At 47.8% G+C, this 17531-nt stretch overlaps 1 long non-coding RNA gene across 2 annotated transcripts; it reads left to right on the plus strand.

The window, feature by feature from the left end:
• The first annotated feature begins 1934 nt into the window (after nt 1-1934).
• LOC121144108 lies at nt 1935-15705 on the plus strand. Of its 2 annotated transcripts, XR_005881426.1 has the most exons (5): nt 1935-2016; nt 2149-2234; nt 2349-2512; nt 3107-3252; nt 14802-15705. It is a non-coding gene; the product is annotated as an uncharacterized LOC121144108 (long non-coding RNA). The 2 variants fall into 2 exon arrangements; XR_005881425.1 differs by lacking the exon at nt 14802-15705 and having other exon boundaries at nt 3107-3369.
• The last annotated feature ends 1826 nt before the right edge of the window (nt 15706-17531 follow it).

A 17531-nucleotide genomic window follows, 5' to 3' on the forward strand; every position in this document is an offset into this window, starting at 1 on the left:
AACAAGATTACAAAGGACAGAGAACACATGTCATTTTTCCGGGTCTGGTGGCTCCACTCAGCCCCAGTCCTGGTGACTGGTGTTTGCTGAGCGCTTGCTACATGCCAGGCATGGTGCTAAGGACTCGCTTGCCTCGCTGCATTTGTCACCTGAACAGTCTACACTGCAGGAACTGTCACATCCCCACTAAACGGACAGGCAGGTCAGGTGTGGAGAGTAACCTGCGTGAAGTCACACAGCCAGCAGCAGGTGGCTCTGAGACACAGTCCGGTGTGAGCTTCCGGTGTGTCTGTGAAGGTGTGTTTGGGATAAGTCAATACTCTGGGGCCATCTGAGTGGGGGAAGACGAGAGCTGAGAAGAGGCATTCTTCCCAGGTCACAGGACCGTGGGTTCATTCAGGCATGCGCAGCCTGGTGCCCCAAGAAACAGGCTCCCTCTCCTGTCGCGGGGTAATCACAAGAGGTTGAAGCCTGTGCTGCTAATCTCATTTCTGGCTAATGGTGCAGTTTTGCCAAAGTCTGTATTGTTAGCAATAACATTCGCTAACACTAAGCACTTTCTCCATGCTAGAAACATGGAAGAAAGTTTCATGCTTATTTGAATAGGGCCATGAGAGAGTAGGCAGCCATTTTACAGCTAGACAGTGTGACAAAGAAGCCAGCACTCTGAGGAATGCTGAGGGGAGCTATGAAAAGGTCCCTGGTGCCAATTGGGACAACCTTATTCATGCCTACTTAAGAGGTACGATAGGGCTGATGGCTCAGTGGTTAAGAGCACTGGCTGTCCTTTCAGAGGACCTAGGTTCGGTTCCCAGCTCCTATATGGTGGCTCACAACCATCCGTAACACCAGTCCCAGGGGAACTTATGCACAGACATACATACAGGCAAACCATATACATAGAAACTTAAAATAAATTTTAGAAATAAATATTTTTTAAAAAGATGTTCAGCCAGGCGTTGGTGACTCAGGCCTTTAATCCCAGCACTCAGGAGGCAGAGGCAAGTGGATCTCTGTGAGTTCGAGGCCAGCCTGGTCTACAGAGCTAGTTCCAGGACAGCCTCCAAAGCAATACAGAGAAACCCTGTCTCAAAACAAACAAACAAAGATGTTCAAGGCCATACTCGGCTACATATTGAGTCCAAGGTAAACCTGGGCTATATTAGATACTATTTCAAAATCAAGAAACAAAAAGGGGGGTTGGGTAGTGGGGATGGCAGTGGCCCACACCTTTAATCGCAGCACTCAGGAGGCAGAAGCAGGTGGATCTCTGTGAGTTTGAGACTAGCCTGGTCTACATAGTAAACCCCAGGCTAACTAGAGCACAGAATGAGTCCCTATTTCAAAACAAACAGGCAAACAAACTAGCAAAAATATACTTAAGAGCCAATGGGCCAGGGAGTGGTGGCACATGCCTTTAATCCCAGCACTTGGGAAGCAGAGGCAGGCGGATCTCTAAGAGTTCAAGATCTACAAGAGCTAGTTCCAGGACAGCCTCCAAGGCCACAGAGAAACCCTGCCTCAAAAAAAAAAAAAAAAAAAAGCCAATAGGAGGACTCTGCCTGTGGACAAAGACCTAGGATCTACACTGTAAACAGAGAGAACCGATTCCCAGAGATTATTACTTCCATATGTAACAAAAATTTATATTTTAAGAAGATTCTTAAGCTTAGACAGATGAGAAAGAGGAGATAGGCCGGATTCTGACAAAGGGAATTTCAGTTTTGAGATGTGGGCTGGGAGAGGGAAAAGACAAAGGGAACATTCGGGGTATCGGGAGCAGGAGGGAAAAGAGTTGGCCAACTTCTGGGGCTGAGCAGTGTGGACAGTGGCAGAGAGGGTCTGGATTAGCCCGTGCAGGGAACAAGGAAGGGCCTTGCTGCTGTTTGTGTTCTGGACGTGCTTGTCACCTGGGAGAGCCAGTCACGGTTCCTGTTGACTTTCTCCAGCCCCACTGGGCAGGCCAGGTGCAGAGCCAGCAAACGGACAGCGGGATGGCCTCCAGCATGGACACTGGTAAGGCCAGCGATGTTGAAAGTCAGTGGTGAGGTGGGGAAGTTCTCATGTGGGCTGCACTGGGCAGCAAAACGTGTCTGGGCATTCGATCCTCACATCTGTCCTTCAGGACATCTGTTTTTCCTCTCCCAGCAGGAAGTGAGGTTCCAAGAGTTAGCTGACTTGGCCCAAGTCACACAGCTACAAATGGCAGAGCCAAGCCCTGGTTCATCTCCAAGGTAGCCTGACTCTCAAACCCATGCTCCTCTGTTAGAGCAGGTATTGTGTGCTTATTATGGGCTGGCCATTGTGCTGAGACTTTTCTGTACTTCCTGTCATTCTGGGTGACTCAGTGGGGGCAGGGAGCCGCACCTTCCCGGTCGCCAGCTGATCTGCTGAGGCTCAGAGGCATGCAGTCACGCAGCCAAGCTCCACCAGGAGTATGCGGGAGAGCCAGTGGCGTCACCGTGAAGTTATGCCAACACCACTGCCAGTCATCAGAACACGGGATTGGCAGGTGAAGAGACCAATATGAATTATCAGTGGTGAGCTGGGCCCAGGACTGTTTTTGAGGAGAGACAGCGTCTCACAATGTAGCCTGTGGTGGTCTGGATCTCCTCTGTAGACCAGGCTGTCCTTGAACTCGGAGATCCACCTGCCTCTGCCTCTGCCTCTCAAGTGCTGGTGTTGGAGGCATGTACCACTATGCCTGACGCAAGCTTTTTTTTTTAATGTTGGATCTCATGTAGAGTTAGCAGACTGGTGATAAAGGCCTGATCCTTCTGCCTCTGTCCCCCATGTCCTGAGATTACAGGCACGGGATTCAATGTGTGGCTTATTTTTTCTTTAATGAAGATTTCAAACATATGAAAGTAGGAAGAACAGTCTAATGAGCTCAGTAATCAAGCCCAGCTTCAATTAATTCATTGGTGTGTGTGTGCATGTGTGTGTGTATGCACATGTGTGTTCACATATATGTGTGTGTGCCTGTGTGCTCGAGTGTGTGTGTGTGTGTGTGTGTGTGTTACTGAAAAATGAACCTAAGACCTTGCATGCTAAGCAAGCACTCTACTAGCAACCTTCTCTGTTTTTTTTAAAAATTGTTTGTCAGGACTGGAGAGATGGCTCAGCTGTTAAGAGCACTGACTGCTTTACCAGAGGTCCTGAGTTCAATTCCCAGCACCCACATGGCAGCTCACAGCTGTCTGTAACTCCAGTTCCAGGTGACCGGACACCCTCATCCAGAAATCTATGCAGGTAAAATGCCAATGTATATAAAATTAAAGAAAAGGAAAAAAAAAAAAAGCACTGGCTGACCTTCCAGAGGATCCAGGTTCAATTCCTAGCACTCACATGAAAGTTTACAACTTTAACTCCAGTTCCAAGGGATCTGATACCCTCACATCAAAGCATATCAAAATAAAATATAATAAATTATTAAAAAATTGTTTGCCAATTTCATGCATTTGTATAATGGATTTTAGCCATGTTCACCTCCTATTCCGAATCCTCCCTCACCTCCTTCCCTCCCCCACTGGGGCCCCTTCTTCTCAACAAGTCTCCCATCTACAAGCATCAGCTGTAGATAGCAATTCTGGGAAGAGTGGCATCTCTGCCCGTGATGAAATGTCGACAGGTCCAACTTTGTGCAAGTCTCGTCAGACAGCCACAGCTGCAGTGAGTTTACCAGTGAAACGGCTGCGTCATGTGGGTGCTGGGAGTTAAACCTAGGTTCTATTATTATTATTATAGGTACACATCTATAGTTTTACTTGACTGTGAACTCTGCATGCACGATACTGACCTGCTAGGCAGCATGTACTCAGTAGTGCAATAGAGGCATGGTTTTGTGGGGATAACTAAGTATTTTCCAATTAAATCTGAGGCCGTTTCCACAATGGTGGAAACCTACTACTTTTTTTCCCCTAAGTAATCATGGTGCCAATCTTTTTTTTTTTTTTTTCCTTCTCTATTCTATTTTGAGATAGGATGTTCCCAAGGTGAGAGGACTGGTCTCAACTCACTCTATAGACTTTTTTTGCCTCCAACTTTTGGTTGCTCCTGCCTTAGTCTCCACGTGGCTGGGATTACAGACATGCGCTGACAGGCCTGTCTATGGGCCACGCTAATTGTCTGCATTTTTCAGAAGAGGAAACTGAAGTACGGACTGGTATTTGGAGCCCCCATTTGTACACCACGGGTATGGTAAAGCTGGGGCAGGCCTGTTTAGTTCCTAAGTCTGTGCTCTTTGATTGTCACAGAAAAGGGACTTTTCAGAAACCCGAGAGCTTGAGGCCTCTTGGGTCATAGGAGAGGCCCCTGCCAAGGGCTGGAACCTGGGCTCTGACTCTCTGTGACCAAGACTTGCAATGTGATACCCAGCAGGCCACACCCACCACCAGTGACTCCATCTGCCAAATGGAACAACTGCTGGAAAGGATTCCCAAGGGTCCTTTTTTGTCCCCACTGGTCTATTCTCAGGGGAGTTGTGCAAGATGACAAAGTTGTGGGGAGAGTGTTGTCACAGGGGAGGAGACCGCCTCCTCTTCCCTTTCACACCTTCGTGGTTTATCACAGAATGTCCCGGAACAGCTCTATGTCAGGTGCCTGTCTGGTCCCACCTGCCCCTTCCTCCCCCACATAGGGTTTGGCGGTCCATTCTGCTTCTGCTCTGGACCTTCAGGAACAGGAGCAGGGAGGCACAGGGGCTGTTTTGCCAGGGCTTGAACCTCAGTCACAGACTTTGACGTCATCTTCAGTGAAGAATCAACCCAAATCACAGAATCAAATCAATGGTCATTTGATCTAGTGGCTAAAGCCAGAGCAGTTGGCAGAGTCAGGCCCATAGGTTCTCGACATGATGCAGTGTCCCAGGGGCCAGCACGATGTCCACTGGGCCTGACCCACACACCTTAGAAAGGACCAGAGTATCCCAAGAACTCAGTACATGAAGCCTGGGCCAGGAGTCCCATGGCCTTCTTCTACTGTCCCCAGGTCTAGACAGCATTTATGGACAGTTGGAGACTCTGGGGAGTGGGTGGTCTTTAAAGAAAGGAACTATCAGGTTAGGCATGGTGGCAACGTCTTTAATTCCAGCCCTGGGGAGGCAGAGACTGGTGGATCTCTGTGAGTTGGAGGCCAGCCTGGTCTACAAATCGAGTTCCAGGATAGCTAGGGGTCTTAGACAGAGAAACCCTGTCTCGGTAAAAAAGAAAGAAAGGCAGGCAGTCAGGAAAGAAGGAAGGAAGGAAGAAAGGAAGGAAGGAAGGAAGAAAGGAAGGAAGGAAGGATGGATGGATGGAAACTATCTCAGGGACCATGGAGGCCAAACATACGAGGTGGCTGAGGATTGATGGGTCTGGAAAGGGGAGATAACATGCTTTGTGGAGTGTAAAAAATAACAGAGCCACACCCTGAGCCCCTGAGAGTCGCCCAGGACCAATGCAGCTGAGGTCAAGTTTAGGATCCTTCACAGCAGTGGTTAGATCTGTCCCTCAGGCAAGATAGTCAACATCTCCCTGTCAGCTTGCTAACCTGTGAAATGACAGTCAGGTAGAGCAGAGAGCTCTCTGGGCCAAGAGTCTAGACTTCAGGGTGACTCTCCTTTAGCCTCTGCAGCACAAAGGCGGGAGCCTGTCTAACCCATGACAGCCCTTCAGAAACATCGCCCTGGATAGGGAGCAGGACTGGCTGCCATCTGCTCAGCAGGACCTCAGCCATCCCATGCTGGACTTGAACTTAGTGTAGAGCTGAGGATGACCTTGAACTCTTGATCCTCCTGCCTCCACTCCTGAGCACTCCCACATCTGGCTTACATGGGGGCTGGGGATGGAGTTCAAGGCTTCACACAGGCTAGGCAAGCACTCTACCAGCTGAGCCTCAATGTGTAACCACCGACTGCTCTGGATCTTACTATGAAACCCAGGCTGATCCCCAGTTCATGACAATTCTACCACAGCCTCTGGAGCTCTGTGATTACAAGTGATGGCTTCAGTTCTTTTTGAGCTGAGGTCTCCATATGCAGCCCAGGCTGGCCCTTGTGGTCTCCTATCTCAACCTCGACTTGTAACCCCACAACCTGCATCTGTGGATTGTCTTTTTCTGCCTAGCAGATTATCTCCGAATTTAGCTAAAAAGCATAATAAACATTGACTATCATAGTTTTGGTGGATCAGCTAAGTTGGTGTTTCTGGCTCAGGGCCACTTGAGAGTCTGTGATGGTGGAGACATTGGCTGGATTACTGGTCAGCTTCTCTGAGGGTTTAATTGGAGTTACGGGAGCCACTTCAAGACAGCTTACTCAGTGTTTACAATTGCAGCCCTCAGCCCATGTATCTGTCCACAGCACACACACATGAGCACACACACACACACACACACACACACACACACACACACACACACACACTCCTGAACCATGGCACCTAACTCAGAGCAAGTGACTCAGAAACAATGGCAACGTCTTCAGTGAGTTGGCCCGGAAGTCACACACCATCAGTTTTAAAATGAACTTTTGTTGATTGCATGTATATGGGCGCATGTAGAAGTCAGAGGACAACATGCAGGGGTCAAATCTTTCCTTCCCGTGTGGGTCCCATGAACTGAACTCAGGTCAGACTTGGTGGTCAGTACTGTGCCATCTCTCCAGCCTGACTCTCTCATTGTGACTGAATTCTCTGGGGTGTCACAGCCTGACCTTAATGCTCAGTGAGAGAGGCAAGAGCTGTTGAGGACTTTCATGGAGGCTGGTTACAGTCTGTCCTAAGCATTTTATAGGTACTGTTTATTAGTTCATGAGGTCCAGTCCAGTTCCATCCCCACTAAACAGATAAGGAAACTGTGTCAACATGCTTGCACACTGGATAATAAATCCTGGATTAGACTCCCAGAAAACAGGCTGGGGCATCGGTAGGGGCTGGAAGCTTGTGTTGCCCCAAATTCACAGTCATACCTGGGTGTGAGGATATGTGGAGACCAGGCCTTCCTTACGTATGAAGTTCAAGGCCAGCCTGGCATGTGTAAGACCCAGGCTTGAGAGAATTGAATAATAAAAAGTCATGGGGAGACCACAAGAGAAGGTAGCATCCCTTCCTCCGTGCACACAGCAAGTATGCACACACCAAGATGTGACTTTCCTCCTGGCCTACGTTGCCAGCTCCTTCCTTGATCTTCCCAGGCTCCAGAACTGAGAGAAGTCAGTTTCCAGTGTTGAATTCTGATCATCTGTACAGCAGTTGCTATGGCAGCCCAAGTAGATAATTGCATTATTTTAAAAAATAATTTAGCCAGAGGCCGTGGTGGCAAACACCTTTAATCCCAGTACTTGGGAGGCAGAGGCAGGTGGATCTCTGTGAGTTCCAGGACAGCCAGTGCTGTTACACACAGAAACCCAGTCTGGAAAAGAAGTTAATTTTACTTTATTGGTATTTTGCTTGCATGTATGTCTGTGCAAGGGTGTCAGATCTCCTGTAGGTGAAGTTATAGACAGTTGTGAGCTGCCATGCAGTTGCTGGGAATTGAACCCAGGTCTTCTGGAAGAGTAGCTAATGCTCTTAATCACTGAATCATCTCTCCATCCCTGATAATTGCATTTTTTGTTTGTTTTGGTTTTTTTGAGACAGGGTTTCTCTGTGGCTTTGGAGGCTGTCCTGGAACTAGCTCTTGTAGACCAGGCTGGTCTCAAATTCACAGAGATCCTCCTGCCTCTGCATCCTGAGTGCTGGGATTAAAGTCGTGTGCCACCACTGCCTGGCGATAACTACATTTTTAATTGTGTGTGTGTGTGTGTCTGTGTGTGTGTGAGAGAGAGAGAGAGAGAGAGAAATAGAGAGAGAGAGAGAGAGAGAGAGAGAGAGAGAGAGAGAGAGAGAGAGAGAGAGAGAGAGAGAGAGAGTTCACACATGCTTCAGTATAAGTCAGAGGACAACTTCACCATGTGTGTCCCCAGGACTAAACAAGCATGGCGGGAAGTCCCTTTACGCACTGAGCCTTCTTACTGGCTCCTCACTTCTTTCTCTTCTGAGCTGTGCACACTGGCTGGCTCCCATGCTTCCTGTCCGGGTCCAGGCCTGGAGGAGAGACTGTCCTCACTGGCAGCCGCCCTAAACTCCCCAGAAAGACCTAGGAAGAGCTGGAGGAGGCGTCCCAGGCACTTTGCCAACCAGTGGCTCTGGGCTGCCTCTGCTGTCCCTGACTTTGCTCGTGCCTCAGAGAGCTAGTCTTGGGGGTTCAGCTGTTGCTGCACCCCACCGCACCAACTTGAACCTGGGGCTTGCCACATGCAGCCTCCAGGACTATCCAAATCACAAACAACAAGCAGGGGAAAACAGACTATATTTAAACCTGCAGTTGTTCCATAAACAAAACTAAAAGACAAGTGACTGGCCGAGGGGGAAAACACCGGAGACACGTGTCCCAACCAAGTGTCGGTGCTGTGAGGAGTTCAAAGGTTAGAAGAGCAAAGGGCACAGAAGGTGGTTCACCGGGCACTGATGAACTGAGTTCCCAACAAAACAGAGCTGGCACGCTTATCTGCACTTGCTTTCCAACTTCACTTCAAAGGCATAATGAGATTGAATTTTCTCCTATAAAACTAGCAAAGATTAATGGATGACTCCTCTTGAGACCTTTGGGAATGCAACTTGAGAAACATCACAATGTAAACTACTCATACAGGGGACTGGAGAGGTGGCTCAGTGGTTAAGAGCACTGGCTGCTCTTCCAGAGGAAGTGGGTTTAACTCCCAGCATCCACCACGGCAGCTCACAACCTCCTGTAACTCCAGTCCCAGGGGATCCAACGCCCTCTCCAGCTTCCTTGGGCACGGCATGCACGTGGTGCACAGACATACATGTAGGCAAAACACCCACACACATGAGGTAAAAAATTCATATATTGGGACATGTGACTCAGCAATTGTGTTCTGAGGAATGGAGCTTTATGAAACCATCAATAGACAGATAACAGATATGTACAAGGGTTTTTTGAGGCAGGCATTTGAACATATCATAGCATAGACTAGCCCCAAACTTGAAGCAATCTTCCTGCTTCAGCCTTCCAGGATGCTTAGATTACAGTCTTGAGCTATGATACTTGGCTTGCAAGAGTCTTCTTTTATTGGTTCTTAAAAACTTTAAAGAAAAAAAAAAGAGCAGAACCAAAACCAAACAAACAAAAAGCCTTGGAAGCAAGTCAGATTGCCGCCACTGGGAGAAAAAACACAAGCCGTGTGGTCACAGAGGGGAGAGTGTGCGGGCTCAGAACAAGAAATGTTGCTGCCTGTCATGCAGACAAGTCTCAGACAAGTCTCATCAGCAGTGCAGAGCCAAAGGGGGCAGCCTGTAGTCCTTTCCTGTAGCACCCACAACAGGCAAGCTAACATAAACTGTTACCAGCCAGAATGGCTGGAGGTCAGTTGGCAGTGTGCTTGTCTAGCTTGGACAGAGCCCTGGAGTTTGGAGGATTTTCTCAGGGAAGGAGTAACTTCTCAGGGAAGGGGACAACCAGGTCATATCTATCCTGCTCTTTATAAAAATCACCCCCCACCGGGTATTGGTGGTACATGCCTTTAATCCCAGCATTCGGGAGGCAGAGGCAGGCTGATCTTTGTGAGTTGGAGGCCAGCCTGGTCTACAGAGCAAGTTCCAGGACAGCCTCCAAAGCCACAGAGAAACCCTGTCTCTAAAAAAAAAAAAAAAAAAAAAAAAAACTCACCTTCCACCCCCTCTGCCCCACCCTCCAGGGAAACTGTGAGTTTATTGGGCTTCTTCACAGAGCATCCTTCTTTAGAAAATAGCCAAACTGAGAAGTCTTTATCCAGTGTAGACGATGGCTTCCACACAGCCTCCCACCCTTAGTGCTCCTCTTGTTGGAGCCCCTCCCAAGACCGGAGGCTATGTGAAATCGGGGCAGAATTGCATATAACTGGCTGAGAATGGCTGGATTTTGAGGTGGTGGCCCCTGCCCCCTCTTTCTAAGAGTGAACTTCCAAAGTGACAAGCCCAGATGTCACGATCGTTTGTGAACAAATGGAGCTGAACTCATGAAGATGGCGGGTGCTTGGCTCCGAGGACGGTACTGTACAAATGCCTGTCTTCGGCCCCCAGCACCAAATAAAACCGAGAGTGCAGGTGTACACTGGCGATCTAAATTCTAAAGAGATAGAGGTAGGAGGATCAGAAGTTCAAAGCCAGCCTAGCTTTGAGGCCAGACATGTGGACTGTGAGACCCTGTCTCAAAAATAAAACAAGAGGGACTGGAAAGATGGCTCAGAGGTTAAGAGCACTGTCTGTAGCCAGGCGTTGGTGGCGCACGCCTTTAATCCCAGCACTCGGGAGGCAGAGGCAGGCGGATCTCTGTGATTTCGAGGCCAGGCTGGACCGACAGCCTCCAAAACAGAGAAACCCTGTCTCGTAAAAACCAATAAAAAAAAAAAAAGAGCACTGTCTGCTCTTCTAGAGGTCCTGAGTTCAATTCCCAGCAACCACATGGTGGCTCACAGCCACTCTAGATCTCCAGTTCCAGGGGATCCAACATCCTCACACACATATGCAGACATATATGCAAGCAAAACACCAATACATATGAAATAAAAGTCAATGATTTTTTAAAAATTACATGGAAGTGAGGTGTGCGGGTTCACACCTGTCTTGTCAACACTTGGGAAAAGCCGAGGCAAGAGGATTGCCTCAAGTTGGAGGCTAGCCTGGGCTACATGGTGAGACTTGAAACTCATAACAGGAATGGAGAAAGGGAAGAAGGAGAGAGAAAGAAAGAGAGCGAGGGGGTGAATTAGAATGAGAGAGAGAGAGAGAGAGAGAGAGAGAGAGAGAGAGAGAGAGAGAGAGAGAGAGAGAGAGAAGAAAAAAGCCACGGAGTTTTCCATGTTTTTGAAGTTTATGTGTTTTGCCTGCATGTTTGTCTAAGATCTTGTGTGTGCCCAGTGCCCGTGGAGGTGAGAAGAGAGCTTCTGATCTCTTGGAACAGGAGTTACAGACAGCTGTGAGCTGCCATGTGGGTGCTGGGAATTGAATCCCAGTCCTCTGGAAGAGCAGCCAGTGCTCTTAACCGCTGCTCTTAACCATACTGCGAATTAATATGAAGGAATCTTAGTAGTATAAAAGAAACAATGCATGCATGTGGAGACCAGAAGACGAAGTTTAGGAGTTGGTTTTCTCCTTCCACTACGTGGGTCCCAGGGATGGAACTCAAGTTGCCAGACCTGACAGCAAGTACCCTTGCCTGCTGAGCCATCTCTCTGGCTCCATTATTTTTTAATAGTCTAGTAATAGTAATAGTTACATATAATCTGCACATATTGTTTCTTTTAGACACAAAATAAATAAATGCAGTAAAAAATATACTAAATACATGTGGTTATGTAAATAAGCATATGGGTAAAACATGTGATTTGGGCATTAAAATCAAAACAAAACAACAAAGATGCTAGAACGAAATCCCCAATTGATGTGTTGGTTCCTGCTTGTAACATCAGCATGGGGAAACAGAGGCAAGAGGGTTGCTGCAAGCATTCCCTGTTTACACAGTGAATTTCTTTTTGACACAGGGTTCCATGTTGCCCAGGCTAGCATTGAACTTGCCACTCAGCCAAGGATGACTTTAAACTTCTTATCCTCCTGCTCCCACCTCCGAAGTGCTGGGGTTACAGACATTCCACACCACGCCGGGCTCAGCTGTGTGGTCTTGGCACATTCTTTTTTTTTTTTTAAAGGGAAAACTATTTTTTTAAAGATTTATTTATTTATTACATATACAGTGTTCTACCTACATGCCAGAAGAGAGCACCAGATTAAATTGTAGATGGTTGTGAGCCACCATGTGGTTGCTGGGAATTGAACTCAGGACCTCTGGAAGAGCAGTCAGTGCTCTTAGCCTCTGAGCCATCTCTCCAGCCCTCTTGGCACATTCTTAAACCCTTTGCATTTTGATTTCTTCACCTATAGAAATCATATTAAATTAACATACAATTTAGAGAGTTGTGAAGATTACTTAAGGTATTGGAAGACAACTTGAGGGTTCAGGCCTGAAATCCCAGCATCTCCAGAGGCTAATGTAAGAGAGTCACAAGTTCAAAGCCAGCCTGGACAGAATAGAAAGACTGCTGATAAAGGTGCTTACCGACAATCCAGGACCCGAGTTCCACCCCAGAACCACCAGACAAGAGGATAACAGGCTCCTGCAAGTCATCCTCTGATCTTCATGGGTGTGTGATGGCACACATGACAACACCCCACACACAGTGCTAACAAATGGAAAAAAAGCTGGGCAGTGGTGGCACATGCCTTTGATTCTAGCACTTGGGAGGCAGAGGCAGGTGTTAGAGGCCATTCTGGTCTACATGGTGAGTTTCAGGACAGCCAAGGCTACACCCAGAAACCCTATCTTGGGGATAAAAAAGTGAAATGATGTCTAGAAAGATAGCTCATTTACTCAGCATACCCAAGGCCCTAGGTTTGAGCTCTAGGACCCAAAAAGTGATCTTAGTTGGGTATCAGGAAGCAAACCTATGATCCCAGGTCTTGGAAGCCTGAGGCAGGAGGATTGTAGATTTGAGACTAGCCTAGCTACAACCACAGAGTCTCACTCTGTGTCAAAGAAGCAATTCACAGCCAGGTCCAGTGGTACACCTTTAGTCCCAGCTCAATGTTGATGGGGTTGCAGAGACTGGCAGACCTCTGTGAGTTTGAGGCCAGCCTGGTCTACATAATGAGTTCCCATCCAGAAGGACTATAGAAAGAGTATCTTTAAAAAGAAAAACAAAAGGGGCCTGGAGAGATGGCTCAGAGGTTAAGAGCACTGACTGCTCTTCCAGAGGTCCTGAGTTCAATTCCCAGCAACCACATGGTGGCTCACAACCATCCGAAATGAGATCTGGCGCCCTCTTCTGGCCTGCAGGCATACATGGAAGCAGGATGTTGCATTCATAATAAATAAATAAATCTTAAAGAAAAACAAAACAAAAATACACAGACAAGCAAAAAGACGATGTTAAAACTCTTAGCATTTGGTATGTATGAGCGCCCAGTAAATATTATGGTTAGTTTAATCATCTGACCCCTGGTGTGTGCGATTGCCTCAGGTAGCCTGGGGTGTGCCGGGAGAGGTGGGGCAATTGGAGTAGGAAGAGTTGCCTGGGTCTGGCCTTGTGAGGGTCAGGTCAGGTCTGAGCCTGGGCCAGCATCCAGATCTCGTTCTCAGGGGTTGTCTCAACAGCTTGCTTGGGCACCTTGGATGATAAACAGGTTGTCACCCTTTGCCTGAGCCCCGAATGAACCTGGTACACCCTGGCGAAGGAGGAGAAATGAGGAGGCTCGTCTATTAATATACCGTGACTCAGCTTGTCCTCCTTGTGTGAGAGCCGTTTATGTTTAAAACCCCATTGCTGGGGGGGGGTGACGGGGATCAGTCTCTGGTCTTAGTATTTGGGGGGCCAGGGCACTCTCAAGTCTCAGACTTCCCATTTTCTCTGAAGGAGATGGGGTGCAGGGGTCACATCCTTCTGATTTCATGACCAGTTCACTGTGGTACCTATGTCTCTGTTCTGCTTCTGCAGGGAATGGGGCTTGCTGACACCCAGACCTGTACTAGGGAGGCTGTGAGGCCAAGTGGCCTGGTGACAGGGTGCCTGGGTTTACGGTGGGCAGGAAAAATTGATTCCACTCTTCATTTCATTTCTTAATGGTATGGTTTAAGGATGTGACATTTTACTTCTCGGAACCTCAGTTTCCTGCAGTGTGCAATAAGGCTAAGGACGGACTTCACGTTAGATAAGGATGGACCTTTTTTGTTTTTGTTTTTGTTTTCCTAAACAGGGTTTCTTTGTGTAGTTCTGGCACTCATCGTGTAGACCAGGCTGGCCTTGAACTCAGAAATCCCCCTGCCTCTGCCTCTCTGGTGCTGGGATTAAAGGCCAGCTCCTGGGCCTTCTTGAGGCTAACGGGAGAGCAAGTCCCAGCACCGCCTCAGCCTGTGACAGGTGTACTTCATGCCCAAGTCCATGGTTGGATTTCACCTCAGCTCCAGCCATTATTCCAGATTCTTCCACATGGGTTCTAAAAGAGACATCTGACTCTCCCAGAGAGCCTTTTAGGGAGCCAGTGGGTACCCCAAATCTAAAACACCCCTCTGCCTCCCAGACGGAAGCAGCCAAGCTGTGAAGAAAATAAGACAGTCCCCTAAGGCTGGCAGGAAAGGGCATGACACTGCCATTTATCAAACAGTCGCTGTGTGCCAGCTGCTGTCACAGACGTCATTGCCCCATTTGAGGCTCAGTAAAATTCTCCCCCACATGTTCCTGTGACAGCAGCTGAATGTCAAAGCCAAGCTATGAACCTAGGTCCCAGAGCCTCCAAAGTCCTAGTACAGACACCACAGCACCCAGAAGCCTGGGAAAGAGGGCAAATTGGAGAGGAGGGGGAAGGAACAGGGCTGGGGCCAGGAGCTAGGAGCTTGGGAGGTTGATGTTTTGTGGAAGGGATCACATATTTCAGGTGACCACTCTCGGTGGCCCAGCAGCAGGCAGATGTAAATACAGCTTTTTCTCCCACCCGCCAATTCCCAAGTAAACACTCAGAGGCTTAATATTAATTATAATTGTTTGGTCAATGGCTCAAGCATATTACTGACTAGCTCTTACAATTAAATTAATCCATTTTTATTAATCTGTGTATCACCACATGGCTGTGGCTTACAGGTAATGTTCTGGCATCTTCCTCCTTCAGTGGCTACATGAGACTCCCTGACTCTGCCTTCTTTCTCTCAGTATCTGTTTGGATTTCCTGCCTTAGGCCAAAACAGCTTTATTCATCAACCAAAAAGAGCAACACGTTTTCACAGCACACAGAAGGACATCCCACAGCAGGCAGAGGGAAAAGTACAGCTGCACTCAGAAGGCTGGGGCACGGGAAGCCCTTTGCTGAAGACCGGTATGACTCTGACCTCCCAGCCCCTCGGACCATCTTCTCCCTGACTGTGTCAAGAAGCATCCTATGTTGCTGTGTTCTCTTCCTAAAAGATGTCAGCACCATGGTACAACATGCCAGGCCATGGTACAACACGCCAGGTCATAGTACAACAACACGCCTTTAATACCAGCACTCCAGAGGCAGGCAGGTGCATCTCTGTGAGCTGGAGGCCAGTCTAGTCTACATAGTAAGTCCCAGGACATCAAGTGTTAACATAGAGTCCTGTCTCAAAAACACAACAACAAAAACCAAACATAAAAGGTCTGCTCCTAACTGGGTGGCAGTAGTGCCTGTCTTTAACCCCATCACTTGGGAGCCAGAGGCAGGTGGATGTCTGAATTTGAGGCCAGCCTGGTTGACAAAGTGAGTTCCAGGACAGCCGGGGCTACACAGAGAAACCCTGTCTCAAAAAACAAAAACAAAAATCTGCTCCTTACTAAATGTGGTGCTCATACCTATAATCTCAGTACTGGGAGAGGGGTCATGGTGAGCTGGGGTCAGCCTGGGCTACAGAGTAAGACATTGTCTCAAAACAAATAAATAGGGCTGGCCAGATGACCCAGTAGGCAAAAACAATTACGGCCAAAGCTGACGACCTGAATTTTGTCCACAACACATGGGTGATAAGAGAGGACTGACTGATTGACACGGTTGGCTACACACGCCCATGTTGGATGCACATGCCCTCCCACACCAGCCACAATAAAGTAAATAAATAGAAAAATAATACTGTTGTTTTGTTTCTTCGTGTGGTTGGTTAGTTGGTTTTTGAGACAGGGTATCTCTGTGTATCAGCCCTGGCTTCCAGCAACTTACTTTGTAGACCAATGTAGCCTCAAACTCACAGAGATCCAGCTGCCTCTGTCTCCCAAGTGCTGGGATTAAAAGCATGCACCACCACCACCTGGCTATAAAGCTGTTTTTATAAATAGTCTAGTCCTTTTCAATTGAGCTGCACCTTTCCCCAGGAAACCTTCCTTAACTAATCAATTTAAATATGCTCCTATCTCTTTGGCATAGAAGAAACTCAAAGTAATAGAACTGATGTTATAAAGGATTTACCAATAGATTTGCTTGGGTGACACTAAGCAGCAGAAAGTAGAATTTAGCTAAGAGAGCACTGTCCCAAAGATAAGTAGTCTGCTAACCAAGCCTGTTAGAGATAAGCAAAATTTACTATGCTATGATGTAAATGCTTGTTCACCAGGATGACCCAGCCATCAGGCCCATCACCAAAGAACATGCCTCTAACAGGCAGCTCAAGGGGACAGAGTAGGGTCACAACCAATGTTAAGTCCTGGCCTGCTAGAAACCCATAAAGCCCGCACTTGTCTTCTAGAAAAAGCATGATTCTTCCAGCTGGGAAGATGACCCTGGGTAACAACTATCGAAAAAGAACAACATTGGTGTATGTACTTAAGAAATATTTGTGGCAATATTTTTGCTGTCTAAATCTCCCATCTGCCTGAGTGGCCAGACTCACGGGCTCCTGTCTCTGTTTAAATTGTCCAAAGTGTGACTTGAAGCGAGGACCTAAACGAGATTTAAGGACTAAAGTGTATGTGAATTGCATCAGCCTAAGGTGTATATAAGCTAGGGACATCATATGCTCAGGGCAGATTCTTACTTGGGCCTGAGACCCGGTTGGCCATGCTTAGTAGAGAGCTTTTCTTTTGTCTCTTAAGTGTGTGGAGGGATTCCTCACTGGGAAGATGTGCTATGTCTACAACATCCTTACTCCTGGAAACTGAACCATGCTAGGTCACGGGCCCTGGGAGAAAACCCACTGTTATTATTCTGCTGAGATACAATAGCGATAAAATGATTCCTAGTGACTGATCACTGTACCCATAGAGCAGTACATTGCTTGACTCTCATCGGAAAAGCTTCTTGCAGTAAGTGATGATCAATATAGAAACCCACAATGGTCACTACAATAGTGACTCTAAATGGGATATCAATACCACAGCCCTCCCCTTGGGGCTCAGGGATCTATCTATGTGAGAGTCAGAGGTAGTGGGTGACTGTAAGGAAACTGTTTCCAGACATAGCAGACTAATGCACAGATGAAGGCACAGACTGTGAGCACATGCACAGGACCTCTCCAAGATCAAGCCAGACAGAACCCCAGTGTGGAGGGATGTGGCGCCCGCGCCACAACAAGTCCAAGGGATCAGTTAAAGAAAGACAAGACGTCCAGCTGTTTGTACTAAGAGAATGCATGCGCTGCCTTTATTGCCAGGAGGGAGAGGGAGAGGGAGAGGGAGAGGGAGAGGGAGAGGGAGAGGGAGAGAGAGAGGGAGAGAGAGAGGGAGAGAGAGAGGGAGAGAGAGAGTGTGTGTCTTTATTGCAAGTGCTAAGAGGTCTCTGTCTTGTAGGAGGGAGCAGTCTTATATACAGGTTTACAGCACAGTGGAAAAACCCCAGGTGGAAGAGAGCGTGACATCTGGATGTTGATGTCAGAGGGTCAAGGCCAGGGCAGGAAGCCAGGACTAGAAAACAGAATGCACATAGACTTGTTGACTCACAGAGACCCCATGGGGGCTAGGGCCC

This window comes from Mesocricetus auratus, unplaced genomic scaffold (assembly GCF_017639785.1).
Source record: "Mesocricetus auratus isolate SY011 unplaced genomic scaffold, BCM_Maur_2.0 Super-Scaffold_100014, whole genome shotgun sequence".
Taxonomy (NCBI): Eukaryota; Metazoa; Chordata; class Mammalia; order Rodentia; family Cricetidae; genus Mesocricetus; species Mesocricetus auratus.